The sequence below is a fragment of the Dermacentor silvarum genome, chromosome 4, assembly GCF_013339745.2.
Source record: "Dermacentor silvarum isolate Dsil-2018 chromosome 4, BIME_Dsil_1.4, whole genome shotgun sequence".
Classification (NCBI taxonomy): Eukaryota; Metazoa; Arthropoda; class Arachnida; order Ixodida; family Ixodidae; genus Dermacentor; species Dermacentor silvarum.
This window is the reverse complement of record NC_051157.2, coordinates 225,200,893-225,214,745: the sequence shown is the minus strand read 5'-3', so window position 1 is coordinate 225,214,745 and position 13,853 is coordinate 225,200,893.

Genomic DNA, 13,853 nt, shown 5'->3' with positions numbered 1-13,853 from the left:
ATCTACCAAATTGGCTTTCGCCCGTCCATGTCCACGCAGGACGTAATGCTGATGCTCAAATACGAGCTCATGGATAAGATCACCAGAGACACTAAAGCCATCCTAGCGCTCGACCTCGAGAAGGCGTTCGACCGCGTAAACCACTCTCACATCCTCGACTCGATTCGACAGACAGAATTAGGTAAGCGTTTCTACAACTACGTTAGTTAGTTCCACGCGACAGGACAGCTACAATACAACTCGGCTCGATGGGCTCGAAGCTGTTCAACCTGGGACCGAGGGGCACACCCCAAGGGGCCGTGACTTCTCCGTTCCTGTTCAACCTCGCTCTGGTCAGACGCGCTCTGTCGCGACAACTCTCACAGATCGAAGGCATCAGTCACGCCTTCTACGCAGACGATATCACCATCTGGAGTACGAGCGGCAGTGACGGCCATATCGAGGAGCGACTGCAAGAAGCGGCCAACACGGTACAAACGTTCTTACGGCAGGCCAGTCTCTCGCTATCGGCAGAGAAATCAGAATTACTACTCTACCGCCCGAAATACAAGGCGCGCAGAGACACATACGCGGAAATCAACGTCTTGACGGTGGAAGGTACACCGATCCTCACGGTGGACCAAGTTCGCATTCTAGGCATGATCATTCAAACCAACGGCCATAACGACGCCAGTGTCATTCACATTTCCAAGAAGGCCGAAGAAATGGCTAAATTAATTAACAGAGTAGCTAACAAGTGCGGGGGACTGTCTGAGGAGAATCTCCGCAGACTGTTCCACGCGTTACTCATGAGCCACATCAACTATGTGGCTCCCGCCCACCTGTGGCAAAAAGGAGATGTACGCCGTTTCGACGTGATCATCTGCCGGTGCGTTTAACAGGTGTTCGGGTTACCGGGCAGCACCCGCACGACCAAGCTCAACGAGCTAGGCATTCATAATACATTCAACGAAATCGTAGAAGCTCAAAAAGTCTCTCAAATCGTAAGGCTGCCTTCCACTAAAGCTGGACGACGATTACTAGCACACCTCGGGCTCCAATCTCCCGTAACCCAAGAAGGACAATTACCCCCGGAATGGAAACACGCCAGAGTCACCTTTATACAGAAACCGGGCAAGAAACTCGACCTCGGAAATCTTCGACCCATATCCCTGACCTCTTGCTTGGGCAAGCTAATGGAACACGTCGTGTTCTGCCGTCTACAAAACTACACGGAAGAGCACAACCTACTTCCCCCACTATGCTAGGCTTCCGAGCTCACCTATCCACCCAGGATGCCCTCATCCAACTGCACCATGATCTCCTAAGGCCAGAGAGTGGTACAAGCACCAAAGCCTTACTCGGCCTGGACCTTCACAAAGCATTTGATAACGTGAAGCACACTGCCATAGTAAACAGCTTGGCCGAGTTGCAACCGGGAGAACGCACGTACAATTACATATGCGCTTTTCTATCCAACCGTACGGTTGTACTCTCGGTGGGCAATCTAGTCTCCAAACCGATCAAACTCGGAGATCGCGGCAATCCTCAAGGAGCAGTTTTATCACCTTTCTTATTTATTCTCGCAATGAAGTCGCTACCATCCAAACTCGACACGATACCCGGCCTGCGACAAACTCTCTATGCTGATGACATTACGCTCTGGACGACCACGGGATCCGACGGACAAGTCGAAGAGACCCTGCAGAAGGCAGCCGACGCAGTCGTCCAGCATGTGACTGACACGGGTTTAGAGTGCTCGCAGAGCAAATCGGAGATACTAATACTGCGACCCCCAGACCGGCGCAGAATAAAAACCCCGCTACCCGACATTAACGTGTACGTCAACAACACTGCAATACATCACGTGGATTATATGAGGGTCCTGGGCCTTTTTGTACAAAAGAATCGCCACAACAACTTCACCATTGATCGTCTCACCATAACAGTGAATCAGACGGTCCATTTAATCACCCGAGTGAGGGCACGCAAGCAAGGTATGAAGGAGAAGGAGCTACTCTAAATCATCCACTCCCTTGTCATCTCAAGGCTCACCTACGCCCTTCCCTACCTACATCTACTCCAAACTGAAAAAGCAAAACTGGACCGCCTCATTCGCAAAGTGTACAAATCTGCGCTGGGGCTCATCCGTACCACCCCTACCGAGCACCTCCTAAGCCTGGGGTTGCACAATACCGTGGAAGAACTTCTAGAAGCGCACCGCATGGCTCACATTCACCGACTACAGGGAAGCAAGACAGGCCGTTGGATCCTGGACCGCATCGGGCACAGAGGGTCTCCAACGCACAACGATCCTGCCACCGTTCCCCCCAACATCAGAAAGAGGTTCATCATCAAGCCACTGCCAAAGAACATGCTGGCAGGTCATCACGACGGCAGACGAAAAGCGAGAACTCAAGCCCTGCACAAAACCCACGGGTCCAACTCCGAAGCAGCATACGTTGACGCTGCTCAATATTCCTTGCCACATAACACGTACGCAATTAGCGTAATTAGCCTCCCCAAGATAATCAACAACAATAACAACAGCCAATTTACTCCCCGAGCAACACCAATACGGACGGCCTGTTCTGTGCGTGCCCTCAACTCGGCGGAGGCAGAAGAGGCGGCCATTGCCCTCGCTGCAGCAGCCGGATTTACAACTATAATCAGCGACTCAAATACCACCATATCCAACTTTGCACGTGGAATCGTGGCCCCAGCCACACTACGACTACTGCATCCGCTACTCTCTCCTAAACAACAAGATAGTGAAGAAGAACCCACCCCAATTGAATTGATATGGGTCCCGGCTCACGCAGGGAGCCCGGGGAACGAGGCGGCCCACCAGTGTGCTTGAGGATTCGTCAGCCGAGCGGTGGGTACCGTCTCTGACACGGGGGACCTGGTCAGTGAGCCACTGACCACATACCACGAAATTGCCCAATGCTACCGCCTCGCAAGACGGACAAAACCCCCACCTCATCTCAAGCTCACCAAGGGACAAGAAATCACCTGGCGCCCTCCAAACGCACTCCTTTCCCAGCCCACAAATATACGCACACTTTTACCCTGACTTGACAGACCCACACTGCTCATTATGTGGGTCCATAGCCTCCTTAAATCATATTCTCTGGGACTGCAGAGAAGATCTCCCCCCCCCCCCCCCAGATCTCCTGGCCGGTCCCTCGCCTGAAGCATGGGAAGCGATACTCATGAACCCGAACCAGGAGGTTCAACTTCGGGCCATAAAAAGAGCTGAGGAGGCGGCTGTAAGGCACCACCTAGTAGCCACCCCTCACTAAGTAAATTAACAAAATAAAGTTGTTTCCTCCTCCTCCAAGAAAGCCCGCGACAGCACCCCGAAGAGATGCGCGCAAAATTTACGGTATTCCCGATATATACCTCGTAACATGCAACCCACACATAACGTGGGGAGACGTCAGGCACAGGCGCGAGCCCTACTCAGTACCGCAGCCGCCATGGAGGATAACGTGGCCTTGGTAGACGCAGCGCACTACGGATATACGGGCCACTTTGTCTCGGTAGTAACATCAATCAAAGGCGAACACTTGTCGTCTATTACTTTATTAAATTCAAACGCTGATCGTGCTGAGTAGGTCGCTGTGGCACTAGCTCTCGCTGATTCGCGCAGATCGCAGATCACAGATCACAGAACACAGACTCGCGCGCAACCGCACGGGCCTTCATGACGGGCTCGGTTTGTCGGGAAGCCGCGCGCGTTCTCTGTGCTGCCAATTGGTCAGACAAAAAAATCACAGCATATCCACGGGGTGAATGATGATGAGTGGGCGAAGCTACGGAGGGAATCATCGGATCTCCCGCTTAAGGGGGCGCTAGCACAAACGCGTTACAAACGTGCAGTACTCTCTAGTAAGGGGGAGTGGCCACAGCGTCTTACGCAGCCATTTACACATGCCGGAACGTGCACCACGTTTGCCGACGCCATCACATGACTGCTGAGAGAGTATACCCTCCGTATTCATAAACGCTCCTCGATTTGAACTTGACTTGCCACCGCTTTGGGCAGCGCGTTCGAAACGCGTTGAAGGTAAGGCGGAGAGGCCACAGCGTCTTACACCAGCTTCTTACACGGGCCGTAACGCGCTAGCACAAACGCGTTAGAAACGCGCTAGAAACGCGGCCTTTCGTTAATGTTGGGTATTTATTGCCATCGTGGTGCGTGTGTCCATGTCCGCTTCGTGGCGTAGTGGGCTAACGCCACGCGCTCGGAAGCGAGGGGTCCCTGGTTTGATTCCGCGCTACGGACACAACTTCGGAATTTTTTTTCTCATTTTTCTCAGACTGGTTACACACTACTACTACGACGACGGGGACGAACGGGTGCCGCTATAAGGAGCTTCGCCCCTAAAAGCACAACATCTGGTTCCCGGCACACGTTGACCGACACGTACACGGAACCAACGAGTTGGCTCATTCCAGGGCGCGAGGTCTCACATTCCACGCCGGGGAGAACCACTCGGAGGCTGAGGACGTTACTAGGTACTTCAGAGATCCGTTGTTAACCTTTAGTGAAATCTGCAAAAATTACCAGTTGGAGCGGCGGAACTACTCATTCCCGCACCCACACTTAAACAGAGCTCAGTCTATCACTCTACGTCTGTTACAGACGGAGGCGTATGCATCGCCTCTAAAATGTTCTAAATACATTGATGGCAGGTACCTGCCAGGTAAGGTACCCAAATGTACCTTACAACACATTCTGTGGCAATGCACTACGTTGCGCGAGAGCAGCGAGTCTCCCTCTACGGAGGCGGACTGGAACTATCTTCTTGCTAGCCAAGACAAAAGAGACCAGCTTAGAGCCATCCAGAGGGCCCGCGACATGGCCGTGGAGTTTAAACTCCCCGTCCCGTCGTGGGAGTGCCCACCGGTGTCACCCCCTAACGGGGGTTGAGCGCCGCCTCCGGATAATAATAAAGGTATTTGCCTGCCTGCCTGCCTGCCTGCCTGCCTGCCTGCCTGCCTGCCTGCCTGCCTGCCTGCCTGCCTGCCTGCCTGCCTGCCTGCCTGCGTCTAGAGCAGCTACACGTTCCAGGCCATTACAACGCCCGGGCTTCGACCATCAACGCCTAAGACGTGATCATGCGTACCGAGGAGGCACAACGGCAAGTCGATGGTGTCGCCGTATAGGTGAAACGCACTCTCACCGCAAACGCAAAGGACCTAGACCTACCGGTCACCACTCACAGGCACAACGGAGAGCACTCGGCCGTCCGACTATCCTTCCACGGTGACAACAACGTCGTCGTCATGACGCTGTATCTCAAACCCAACATCTCAAGAGAAAACGTCGAACTTTACCTCGCAAGGAGCATGGTAGAGTACACTAAGACCTACAGACACGCGCCCTTCATACTCACATGGGACTTCAACGTAGATATACTAACAACCGATTGGCTGGTGCAGCACATGAAGGTCGTATACTCTTTGCGATGCATTTCCCAAGATCACAAGCAACCCACCACCATCAGGGGAACGTGCATAGACCTCGTCTTCGCAAATGTCAAACCTGACCCTCTGCAGCCAGACCCATTGACGCTACACTTCACCGACCACAAAGCCATCGTCTTCAAGATACCGCGCGCACCGACGCTAGCAATCACGTACGATCTCTAAATAAAGACGCAACAACCCCGTACAAACGTCTCCTCTCTTCTCAATACATTCTCTCACTCTAACTTTCATTGGGTTGTGTTGCCAAGTGAAAAGAAACGGAAACTCGATGCGCACCCCCCTCGATGCTTTCGCATCCCACCATGGTTCCCGTAGGGTGAGATGATGTCATTGTTTTTTTCTATTGCGGGACGCGACCATTGAGGAGTGAGCCTTCACGGTAAAATGTCGCCAAGAAAATACCAATGGTTCTTTCGTGAGATATGCCGAATGGTGCGCCAAATATACTTGCGTTATTGGAAACATGCAAAAATATATAAATCAGACGACCGTTCACTGGTCTCCTCTTACCGTCCTATCTCCCTACTTTGTACTTCATCAAAACTGATAGAACACATATTTCAGCACATCTCAGTCTTCATTGAAAGTATAGTCCTCTGCGACGCGCGAGAACACGGCTTCCGTCGTGGTAAATCCACCGTAGCGCAGCTATTAGAAACAGTGCATGAAATTGCGGCAGCACTAGACGGTCACGCCCAAATTGACTTGGTGTTCTTAGATTCTGAGAAAGCCTGTGACCGCGTGTCCCACCAAAAGTTGTTATTAAAGTTAAAACCTATTCTCAAAAACGACCAACTACTTCACTGGATTGAGGCGTATCTTACAGGCAGGCGACAGACAGTCGTTGTTGATGATGCGAAATCAGACTTATTATCTGCAGAAACGATGGAACCCAGCCTTTAACACTCAAACACCAGGAGAGAAGTAGACGGACACACGCTGGGAACTAGCAACTAGTTGAATGAAAACAACCCCACAGAAAGGAAGTCAGAGTGCGCATGCGTCGTACATACCACGTCACTATCTAACACCATGAGAGAAGTAGACGGACACACGCTTGGGACTAGCAACAACTTTAATGAAAACCACACAGAAGATCGCAAGAGAAGCCAGAGTGCGCATGCGTCGTACATACCACGTGACTATCTACCACACAGAAGTTCGCAAGGGAAGCCAGAGTGCGCATGCGTCGTAAATACTATGTTACTATCTAGATAGTCAATGTATACAGCATTAATGGTCATAATTTATAGTCTGTTAGAGAATATAAATACCTTAGTTTAGTAATCACGTCGGACCTTAGGTGGAACAGCCATATGTCACTCACATTAAAAAAAAGCCATGAAGAAGCTCGGATACCTGAGGAGGACTTTGGCTAAATCTACAATATAAATTTACTAGCATTCAAGACTTTCATCAGACCATTGTTAGAATATTCTACTCCTGTCTGGGACCCTTACACTCAATCAAGCACAAATAATATTGAAATTATAAAGCGGAAAGCAGTTAGGTTTATCTTTAATTCCTGCCGCCGTCATACATCAGTTAGCGCTCTTCTACAAGAGGCGAACCTGGAAATTCTAGAGGTAAGGCGATATCGAGAGAGGCGCAAAATGTTATATTAACGCGAGAGCGTTAAGGGCCCCGTGTTGCAGAAAATCCGGCGTCGGCGTCTGGCGTCGGCGTGCGATGTCGGCGTCCGTGGCGGCGAAAATCATCCCCAACCACCCCGACAGCGCAGGCCCTCCACGTGGTGCAACGTTTTTGGTGAACAAAAATTGAATTTCTCACAGTGCAATCCGTCAGAAAAATGGTGTAGTACGACTTTACCATTGGGTGTCGGATTCGGCATCGGATTGTAATTTGAATGTACGAGAAAACATAATTATGTTACGAGGAAACACACACAAACCCCTTTTCCAGCATTTCTACCAGACCTACAGCCCCGCGCTCGGGTGCTTTACTTGCGAAAATGATATCCAGATAGCGCGCGCATCTTCGGCAGGTGAAATTGGGACTTCGCCTGCGTTTTGGACACGCGCGCGCGTCGAGGCAATAGCAAACAATTAATAAAATAATAAAAAGGTGCTAGGGCCCTCACATTTTAATATAAGACGACTTATATTGCCCCTGGAAAAACGTCTTCCCCGCGACGCATTTCTGTTTAAAAGTGAAGCCGACTTTAAGGAGATCGGTGTAAGCTTGGTCTTTGTAAGCTGGCTTTCCCATGGTCTGTGTTGCAGTGAAGCGCTTCCACTGAAAGAAAAATGCGATGCGAACGGTGCCCGATAATAATATCGCGTTCCACTCTTAAAGGCGAAGCTTAAGCGACCTCCAACTTTTTAATTCATCGGCACCATGTAAAACTAGAGAAAAATTGTATATGAAACCTTCTACACGGCGCCCAACGCTTTCATCACAATCATTTAGGTTAGACGAGTATCCGCACCATACCAATTTATTTAAGAAGTCGTTTTTCCCCCGAATCATTCATGATAGGAACACCCTGCCTGAAAACTTTCTTGAAAGCTCAACCTCATCTTCTTTTGTGCATGCTCTTGTCAATCTATGACCACAAAACGTTTCCCATGATCTGTGTCGCATACCATATAGTATGTGATATAGATCATATCATTTTAAGGGTACTCTTATTTTTGTCTTTATAAGCCACGCTGTAAACATGTGCTGTATTGCAGAAACCCTTGACATCTTGCTTTCTTGCTGTACTTTTCCATTGCTGTTTCCGTTTCCATTGTCATTTTGTTTTCTGCAATGTAATGATCAGATGACACTTCTCGTGTTTCCACCTTTGAGGTGCATTACGCTTACGCCTAACGCGTTGTTCTTCTTTTCTGCTTACTTTTGTCAATAGTCCTGTATTGTCATAATTTGTTTTTGTGATTTTTGTATTTCACAGTCAATACCTGCGGTATCCGATCTCTTTTTTGGATAACATTCTTTTTTTGTGTTTCACATGTTGTTAAACCTTTTATGTACATCACACTGCTGCGTAGGGCCTGTAAAACAGGCTGGCAGTACGAAATAAATAAGTAAATAAAAATCTGTCGGCAATGGCTGCGCGCCCATGCGTCGCCCACGCGCGGCCTCTCCCGATTAGCGAGGCAGTCGCGCGTCACATCGCAACGTGCAGCACGAGACTTGGCGCCAGCCAATATAACGGAATATGAAAACAGAGCTCCGTTCAAATTACGTATTAGGGAGTATCGCACACGTAGGTGAATTTTTTTGTTCATGACGACTATACTCGTCGGCGCTGGAGAAAGGATTATTGCCACAAACACCAACTTCCGCACGCTGCTGTTCATTTTTTCCAAGCACTATGATGCAGTGGAATACAGTAGCACAAAATATAAGAAACGTATAATCATGCTGAAACGTTCTTAGCGGCTCTCCGTGAACCCGCGTGAGATACTAAATTTCTCTGTCGCCACAATTTTTCTTGTTTTGTTGCATCACATCAGCGGCGCATGCTCGGCGGCCTCGTAATATTTTTTTTATAGTTAGTCTGCTTGCTTACCCATGAGCCTTTTGCCACATCGTCGGTTTATCTGTGCTGCAATTTGTTTACACTGTTTTGAGCAGGGACTTTATTTGTGTCTCTCTTTGTATGTGTGGTTGATTACGTATGTGCTTGATTACTTGAGCGGCACTATCACGGAGTGGTACATGTTTTATGCGACGTAGGAATTTTATCTAATGTCAAAACATTTTTTCGGCGCTCTTTATGACCACGTGTGAGTTGAAGCTTACTTTTCGGATCATTTACTTGCGTCAGATTAGCGGCGCATGCTCCCTGATCTCGCAATCTGATCTCGCTCCCTGATCTCGTTTTTTCGTACTGTTTTTGTACTTTTGCAGATTGATTAATGAAAAGTATGAGGAGTGGGCCGAGTCATTGCTGGAAGTCAGGGATCGCTTTACGCGTACGCTCCAGACCTCAGAAGAAATTCCAGCTATCGATAACCACCTGCTACATATATGGGAGGCGAGAAGAGGTCTAACGCGGCGGTGGAAGAGGCAAAAGTATAACCGCAAGCTCAAGATCAAGATCGCGGAATTAACGTCGCAAGCGGAAGAGTATGCATGGACCTTGGCCAAGAACAACTGGTTGGCAAAATGTGACTCCTTGAAAGGCAGCCTCGGCACCAAGGCGGCGTGGCGTCTTCTTAGATGTTTGATAGAGCCCACCAAGTCGCGCGGGGAGCAGCAACGTAACCTCAAGAGAGCCCTGCATGGCTTCGCGGGCACGGACGAGCAGCTGGTTGCAGCCCTCACCAGCAAATATATCTGTACGATGAAAGACAACGAGCCTGTGCGGGAGTATGAAGGTATGGAGAATCCGGACCTGGATCGGGAGTTTGAGGTCGAGGAAATACAGGCGGCGCTTATAGCCATGAGGCGCAGCACGGCACCAGGGAACGACAATGTGACGGTGGGATTGCTTGCCAATCTTAATCGGCAGACGCTCGAAAATCTCACGCAATACATCAACGAGTGCCGGAGAAGTGGAAAGCTACCCAGGGCGTGGAAGACGGCTGATGTAAGCTTCATTCCCAAGCCTGGAAAGGAGGTGAACATCAATAACCTGAGGCCAATCTCGCTTACATCGTGCGCAGGGAAGCTTATGGAGAAGGCGGTGCAACTTCGCCTATCGACGTATCTAGAAGACCAAGACCTTCTGCCTCACACGATGTTCGGGTTTCGGGCACACTTGTCAACCCAAGACGTATTACTACAGCTGAAGATGGAAGTGATCGATTCCCCGCGCAAGCGCAACAGTAGGGCCATACTGGCGCTGGATCTTAAGGTGGCTTTCGACAACGTGAAACACTCCAAGATTCTGGAAAATCTACAGGGTACTCATTGCGGAAAGCGTTCCTTTTATTACATCAAGGACTTTTTGCAGGATAGCCAAGCCCACATCAAGATTGGTGACACGAGGTCCGAGCCGATACTCATGGGCACCAGGGGTACGCCTCAGGGAGCAGTCCTTTCTCCACTGCTCTTCAACGTTGCCCTCATGCACCTGCCGGAAAAACTGAATGCCGTAAAGGGAATTCGTCACGCCCTTTACGCGGACGATATAACCATATGGACAACGGAGGGCAGCTTGAGACAGACGGAGGGGGCCCTCCAGGAGGCTGCCACCACAGTTGAAAACTATGCAGCAGAATGCGGACTGCGCTGTTCCCCGGACAAGTTTGAGCTCCTCGTCTTGCGCCGAAAGGGGGATACTGCATCGCTGGAAATCTCGGTCCACGACACACCTATTCCCGACGTGGAGACACTACGTATTTTGGGGCTGCTCATTAACAACAAGGGCGTGAACGCAGCCGCAATCACTAAGCTCCGAACGGTGTGTGAGCAAGTCATCCGTATGATATCTCGGATCACAACCAAGGAGAGGGGCATGCAAGAAAAGGACACCCTTAGGCTAGTGCAGGCGTTTATCCTCTGCCGAATAGTGTACGTGTCCCCGTACCTTCGGATAAGGAAAAGCGATCTAAACCACATGGACGTTATCATTTGAACGGCTTATAAAAAGTCGCTCGGTCTGCCCATGAAAACATCTACGGAGCGTCTGCTACAACTTGGAGTACACAATACGGCTGATGAATTGATTAGCGCCCATCTTACAAGCCAGGTAATGCGATTAGCCACAACCAAGACGGGACGCAAGGTCTTGGAGGATTTGAACATCTGCTTTCCGCAACAAGTGGCTGGACGACAAGATATTCCTCGGGAGTGGCGGAACAAATTCCTCACGCTTCCTCTTCCTAAAAACATGCACCCGGAGCATCATCAGGCCAGAAGAGTGGCAATGAGCAAGATGATGAACAAGTGCTCTTCCAGAACAGAAGGAGCCTTCTTCGTGGACGCTGCGGGCCCTGTAAAGGGGATATCGACAATCTCAGTGGTGCACCAAATGCAGGTTGTAGACGGGCTTTCAGTTCGTGACAGGGAAACCTTGGCTGTGGAGGAAGTGGCGATAGCCCTAGCCGCGACACACTCCGCGTCAGAATACATTATTACAGATTCGCAGGCGGCTTATAGAAACTATATGCGTGGTAGGATCACGCCGCTGGCATGCAAAATTCTTAGTCAAGCTAAGACTCGCGCTGCACCTAAGCAGCTGATATGGGTACCAGGTCACGATGGGGTTGAGGGAAACGAGCGTGCACATGCTTCAGCCCGAGCTTTTCTTCCCCGGGATCCTTCTACGTCCTCCTTTGCTGACTTTGTCTCCCCCTCTCCGTTAACAACGTATACTCAGAGATACTACAGCATCTGCGCCTTGAGAGGCAGACACTGCCGGGGCCCGCTAGGGGTCTTAATAAATCAGAAGACTGTCACCTCCGTCGGCTACAAACTATGTCATTTAATAATCCATCTAGGCTTCACGCCATCGAGCCCAAGTCTTTTTCGGCGCAGTGCAGATTTTGTGGCCAAAAGGCAGACTTATATCATATGGTATGGGCTTGTCAGAAAAATAGCAGTATTGCCATAATAAATCAGCCAACATGGGAGGACTGGGAGGCGGCCCTGTCTAGCTCGGACCTCGAGGAGCAACGAGCCCTCATCGAAAGAGCACGGGCAGCGGCTTTTGCCAACGGTGTCCCGGACTAGGGACCTGACCATATCTTCCCGTAACCCAATGTTTACTTTTTTATTTTCAATAAAAGCTTTTATCATCATCATCAGATTGATTAATCATGAATCCAATGTAACTTGATCAATTCTGTGTTGACATATGTTCTCACTCTGCTTGCACACACTCTTAAGTGAAAGTGCTTTGATGCTTTTTCGAATAGGTTTTCACTGTGCGTATGAGTGCGAATAATTAACTTTTTTCATCCTCTGATATGCCAAATCGCACACCTGTACTTTATATTGGTTGTTATTTCACTGTCAACAACTCCTGCCTTGGTTGCCGAAGGGAAGCTGGCAATTTAGTATGAATAAATAAACAAATCAACGTGGCATGCAGAACTGTCGCTCGAGTGCGTATGCGCAGGAGATACACGTGAGCTGCTATAAAGTCCGGCATTAATGTTCAATCACTTTACCGGGGCCGAGAAATGGTGGTGCGCCAACCTAATCAACTTATTTCAATATAGAACTGCAGGTTACAAGCTGCGTTACGTAACGCACCGTAACAAGGAAATGGACTGGGACAATGCCCTTAAAAGCAGCGTACTCTCAGTCCAACTCCAGGCTGTCCAGAGGGCCTGCGAAAGGGCGGAGGACCACAGTCTTCCTGCCCCTACGTGGACGCGGCCAGCGACTACTACGGACTTCCCACAGCGCATGCGGAGCGCATGCCACATAAAGTTCATGTCTGTCTGTCTGTCTACGAGCGTGCTTTCTTGGCGAGTAACGTTACAACACAGCGGAACAGTGTACAGTAGAAGGCCCGACAAAGAAAAATGTACGGTTTGTTCTCCGGCTGTCACAACGCGATTACGAGCGGCCAGCTAGCCGCGAGTTAGGAGCCACGGCCGTCTCTGGAGATGCGGCAAACGCAATATGCTCGCGGCGCCGGCGTCCTCGTATGGCCCTTCATCGCTTGTTGTAAGCGCGAGTATGATCAGAGTAAAAGCCTCCCGCGAAGTAACTACGAAGGCAATTCACCAAATGTCCTGTTAAATGCCGTACGACTTATCTACTTCTGAGCGTTCATAGTTTCCACATTTGTTTTAGAAGGGCAATATTGCCTCGCTGTTTTCAATGGATATTGCGATTTCAGTTTGTTCCCTTTACGCTTTGCGGAGCACATGCTCGTAATTTCATTTCGAGTATACGCCTTTTCATATTAAAGCTGCATACGCGTCTTCTTTTTGAGTTCAATTAACCTTAATTATCAGATACCACTGGCTGCCTTCCCGGGCTTAAAGCTATATAAACAACTTTACGGAAGCATAGGTAGCTGCTACAAGGCCGACACAGCAAAACAGCATGTGAGATGCAGAAACGGCCAGTCCACAACAACGTCGCAATACAAAGAAACAACTGAAAATAACGTCAGCATAACAGGAATAGCCACCCGAAAAAGTTTTAAAATAACAGGAATAGCAACACCCACTATCTTTATACAAACTTTAAATGTGTCGCGTTTTTTTCTCCACAATTTCGGTCGTTGCGTTTTATACAACGGTGCGACTTATACATGCATAACAGCTGGCACTAGCAATATGAGCGTGGTCATTTTTCCTGAGCACGCCACGTCGCAGAACCAATGTAAGCGACGTGTCTACAACGTCTCGTGCAGAGGCCGACGACGGTGACCCAGCGATGCCGCGCAAGTTTTCTGACTGCGTCGCAGGACGATGAATTCAATAACATCGAGTGAAATG